This window comes from Procambarus clarkii, chromosome 81, assembly GCF_040958095.1.
Source record: "Procambarus clarkii isolate CNS0578487 chromosome 81, FALCON_Pclarkii_2.0, whole genome shotgun sequence".
Classification (NCBI taxonomy): Eukaryota; Metazoa; Arthropoda; class Malacostraca; order Decapoda; family Cambaridae; genus Procambarus; species Procambarus clarkii.
Genome location: NC_091230.1, coordinates 16,609,165 through 16,615,201, shown reverse-complemented (window position 1 = coordinate 16,615,201; position 6,037 = coordinate 16,609,165).

Genomic DNA, 6,037 nt, shown 5'->3' with positions numbered 1-6,037 from the left:
TAATTATATGCCGGCACCCCGCATATTCTCATCACCTTCTCCAGTACGATATGTTGTCCCAGATTGCTTCGCTGCCAGACGTTTTGTGATGACATATTGCATGGCGTTGCAGAAGGTCAATTGCATCATACGACGCAGCTCATTAATTAACTGTACCATTGTGTGAAGTTTTTATGACGTTATTAAAGAAGAAGCACTTGGAATGCTTCCCCAAAACGAGCATTAAACAATGATGATAAAGCAAAGTGTAGCTTTTAAACGAATATTAAAGGGGGAACTGAAAGAAAATGTTACATAAAACTCTCACTAAAGTACAGAGGAATCACTAACGAATTCCTCATTGTAATTCCAGTAGGAGAACCTCTCTGGAATGATATGGACTTAGCCTCAACCGATTGGCGATTTATAGCCAGGATTATTGGAATTTTTTTTAAACATGGGATCGAAAACTAATTTGAATTAGATCCGATTACAGATTTTGAGGCGATGAGGGGCAGGAACATTGATGTTTGTCAGGATGGGATGGTTGGTGTCTGTCTGTGTCGCGTCTCTATACCTGCCTGTGATGTATACACCTATCTGTATCTCGTCCGAACACGTGTCTCTCAGGTGTGTAAATATCTGTATCGCAGGACGTAATCTGACTTACGGTAACTCCCACAGTACCATGTCACTCTAGTTTCTTAATGAGTCTCGCGTGAGACCATTATCAGAGGCGTTGCTGAGCTCTTGATATAGAATGTCGCAGTCTTCACTGTGGCGAGCAACATACTGGAACAGAGTAAATCATTAGAACAAGAGTAGCCCTTAGTGAGCCATGCTGTTAAGTCTCTATTATTCTATGGCTCTCATGATGTAAATGAATGGCTTTTGCGACTGTCGAATACACAAATTTGACTACAATAGATCTTAAGCTAACTGAACAATAGTCTGACGTAATTGATCTATCTCATGAAAGTCGACACAATATTTTCGAACCTCCACGTTTCCGATATTCTACTTGACTCTTAATGATTTACTGAATAAACAAGCTCTAAGTTCTTATGTATATCCTTCAGGAACCCTGACAAATATGGGCGTAATTGTTCTGTTTGTTACTAACTTCCTCTCTGGTAAGGACAACATTAGTCAACTTGTTCCCTTCATCACCTAAACACATTTGCGTGGCTGCCGGCATAATAATTTGTTCTCTAGTAAATACAGGGACAAAGTACTTATTTGAGATACCAGCAATTTCTTTGTTATCAGTTACCTGACTGATCTTCCCCGTAATCTTTGATGAGTCTAATAACCCATCTGTCCAAGCCTTGACCCCGTGATCACAGACCTGACAGGAACCTGGTTACATGTTACTGGTAAGTGTTGGTCTCGCTCTTACGTAACACGTAACATGAAGACAGAGCTTGCCAAAGACAGCGCAGTGTCCGGCAACACCAGGGTTTGGGACAAGGGGAAGTGTTCCACTCCTTCTGTTGAATGTCAACCTAAATGTTAAAATGACAGAATATGTTAAAACACAAGTTTTTAAATTTTATGTTCGAAATTCTACAATTACATCACCCAAATGATTCAACAATTGAAAACCAAGTGACCAACTTTAGTTTGGATATTAGTGTACGACAACAGACGAGGATTTAAGATCTTTTATCGCTATGAAGATCATTCCACCGGTTTAAAATTCTATATGATAATAGGAGACCGTCTGAGACAAGTGCAACAATAGCTTCTTGATGAATGGCAGCATGCAGGAACAACACTATGAACTGGGTGGTGCAAGTGACGCTTGATGGTGCATAATGACAGCAACAAGGATTATTTGTTGCTGGATTATTTATTGCAACAAGGATTATTTGTTGCTGGATTATTTGTTGCAACAAGGATTATGAGACTAGGCATCTGATGCCTATTTCTCTACTACTGCTATTATTATTACTTTTACAACTGCTTCCATATTACTAGGCAGCTCTTTACAATATATATCACCACTCAATATGTACGTTAAATGTTTCCACTTTGTCTGGTTGATGTAAGTTTGAGGTTTTTCAATTCATGTCTTAAAATGGAAGCTTGATGTACTGTGCTGGCCACCTGTTGGGTGCGACCAGATGTGCCTGTATGTCTGTAGAACTTGATGTATCTGTAGCCACAGACGTGTGAAGGCTCACCTTTTTCCTTCTCGCTTTACAAGTCATATATAAGTTAGCGAGACGGAGCTCTTTGCCAGTGTTGCTCGCCTTACTGCTTCACGTCTTGCAAGGGTGGCTTCGACCCCCCCCACCTGGTCCAGGTTGTTCCTTCAGTCCACTCTCATACCCAAGCCTTCAGTCCACTCTCATACCCAAGCCTTCAGTCCATTCTCATACCAAGCCTCCAGTCCACTCTCATACCCAAGCCTTCAGTCCACTCTCACACCCAAGCCTCCAGTCCACTCTCATACCCAAGCCTCCAGTCCACTCTCATACCCAAGCCTCCAGTCCACTCTCACACTCAAGCATCATTTGTCTTCATATTTCAGCACCTTGTCATCATCCAGGTGCGATATAGTAATTCTGACTTTGAACTTTCTCCTCATAACTATCTTACCTCCTCCATCACTCCAGGTGACAAATAATACATGTTCCACTACGACACAGATCTGAGCAAGGGTCTTGGAGCACACTGTGTAAAGAACTATATATACAAATATAATTTATCGATTAATAGAATAAATATAGCGATTGTTGAAAGCCAGAATTTCAATAAACATGCGAAAGATGTTGGAGATAAATACGAGATGAAAGTTGTGTGTCTGTTAGGGTATAACACTTAATACAACTGTGGGGGTATAACACTTAACACAGCTGTGGGAGGTATAACACTTAACACAGCTGTGGGGGTATAACACATAACACAGCTGTGGGGGTATAACACATAAGACAGCTGTGGGGGTTTAACACTTACCACACAAGTTACACCATAGTGGAGAACTCGTAACTAATTAGAAAGTTCGATTCCCGCTCTTAGCCAGCGAGAAACAACCACAATATTCCTGGACTGTGAACACCCAGACTCCCCCACACAGTAGTGATGTGTCTGAACTGTGAACACACTAGACTCCCCCACACAGTAGTGATGTGACTCTGGGACTCTACAGAACCCATATAAACAAACAAATAATTATGTGTAGCACATGATTACTAAATAAATTATTCCCTCTGCACAGACAGAACAAAGACGATGTTTTCGTAATTTCCAAAATTCACAAATCGTACAACTAGCTTTTCTTCAACAGGTTGGCAGCCAGAACAGCCATGACTCTTAACAGCTCAAACACCTTGTTAAAGAACAATTAACCATTGAAAATTGTGTGTAATGAGCTTCAAGTACACAGCTATGTGCACGTAAAAACTGAATTATTAATAATAATAATATATTTGTAATAAATTATAGCAATATCATTAATAATAATAGTATTAATATCGATAATAATATTATTAATAACAATAATTATAGTTATAACATTAATAATAATGTTGCTAGCAACACTGGAGGTCTCCAGCAACATGCAACACGGGTTATCTCAACTCTTGCACTTTAGCTCAAGCGATACGGAAATTATTTGTAAAAATGGCTTCCGGGAGATATGAAAAATCTCCCGGATTACTGAGGTGAGGGAAATGGATTTTGGTCATAAACTCTGCCTGGAGATAAATCGCCGGGATTTATTCCCCACCGGGAAAAGTGCCGGGTTCTTCATCACGATTTATTGGCTAATCGTCCGTGTTTGTCTGTCATGTGTGGCCCGCGACTTGCGCGGCACAATCACCTCCACCTGTGCCTTTTCTTCCTTTATTGTACTTTGTTACTTTGAATTCTTTATCTTGACTTCTCTTTATTATTTCCCAAACTTCTACTCTCGGCCAAATATACTTTGAAAGTAGTTATTATTTACTTTTATATCGACTTTCATTATTATTCAGTATTATCTTTATCAGTTATCTTTTTTAACATCTTGTGTTAACTACAGTTTAACTCTATTAACCACATCCTTACTGTATTTACTACAGCATCTACTATACAACTCCTGCTTTACCACTTCATTAGCTAAGTTATTCTACGTGCATTTTCATGGTTTACCTGCTTACTCCCTATGTTTACCTGTAAACTTTCTTAGTTTACCTGCATACCCCTCCCATCCCCCCCCGTCCCATCCCACATCCTTATCCTGATCCTTTCCAGGTGCTCGCAATGACAGTATTACCGTCAACGGTGACAGTATTACTCTGTTACGAAAAATATCGCTCTAGTCTGTGCGGTGATATATATCACTCCATCGATAATATATATTTCACATTATACGATGATATATATTGGTCTGCAGTGATATATGTTGGTCTGCGGTGATATATATTGGTCTGCGGTGATATATATTGGTCTGCGGTGATATATATTGGTCTGCGGTGATATATGTTGGTCTGTGTTGGTATATATTGGTCTGCATTGATATATATTGGTCTGCGGTGATATATATTGGTCTGCGGTGATATATATTGGTCTGCGGTGATATATATTGGTCTGCGGTGATATATATAGGTCTGCGGTGATATATATATTGGTCTGCGGTGATATATACTGGTCTGCGGTGATATATATATTGGTCTGCGGTGATATATATTGGTCTGCGGTGATATATATTGGTCTGCGGTGATATATATTGGTCTGCGGTGATATATATATTGCTCTGCGGTGATATATATTGGTCTGCGGTGATATATATATTGCTCTGCGGTGATATATATTGGTCTGCGGTGATATATATATATTGGTCTGCGGTGATATATATTGGTCTGCGGTGATATATATATTGCTCTGCGGTGATATATATTGGTCTGCGGTGATATATATATATTGGTCTGCGGTGATATATATAGGTCTGCGGTGATATATATATTGCTCTGCGGTGATATATATTGGTCTGCGGTGATATATATATTGCTCTGCGGTGATATATATTGGTCTGCGGTGATATATATATATTGGTCTGCGGTGATATATATTTGGTCTGCGGTGATATATATTGGTCTCTTCGGTGAGAAATATTACGTTGTAATTTGAAATGTTAATTTTTTATTTTTTTATAAATTGTATTTTTGTATTTTTCATCTTTATTAGACTTTGTATTTGTTTGAGTCTGTGTAGATATGTGTATGTGCGTATACAGTATATTTATATCAGCTACCTGCATGTGATATGTACATGCGTGTGTACACGTCATGTATGTACATCAGGTACAAGTATGTGGAAGTGTCTGTCTGTGTGTGTGTGCTACTATATGTATGTGTGTAAGTGTACATGGAAGTTCATGTGGTCCTGATAGATGGTGTACATATAGATGATGTACATGAGGGTGTACATATAGAACGAATGTACGAATGTTCCACCTTAACATTTGCTGAAGTATCGTTAAACGTTAACATTATTGTTTACATTTTCACAGATGTATTAACATGCTAAAAGCTGGAGCAACGTCGGGTTAAAGCCTTTAATTAAATTATTTGTGGTTAACATTATATTTACTCGACTTTTAGTGTCATAATGTGAGTTTTGTCGTTCAGTCTAGTGTCAGCCTGTCATGTGTCAGCTAGTGTCAGTCTGTGATGTGTCAGCTAGTGTCAGTCTGTGATGTGTCAGCTAGTGTCAGCCTGTGCTGTGTCAGCTAGTGTCAGCCTGTGATGTGTCAGCTAGTGTCAGCCTGTGATGTGTCAGCTGGTCAGCATGAACGCACCAGCAGCCTGAACGCACCAGCAGCCTGAACGCACCAGCAGCGTGAACGCACCAGCAGCCTGAACGCACCAGCAGCCTGAACGCACCAGCAGCGTGAACGCACCAGCAGCATGAACGCACTAGCAGCATGAACACACTAGCAGCATGAACGCACCACCAACATGAACGCACCACGAACATGAACGCACCAGGAGCATGAACACACCAACAACATGAACGCACCAGCAGAATGAACGCACCACCAACATGAACGCACTAGCCGCGTGAACGCACC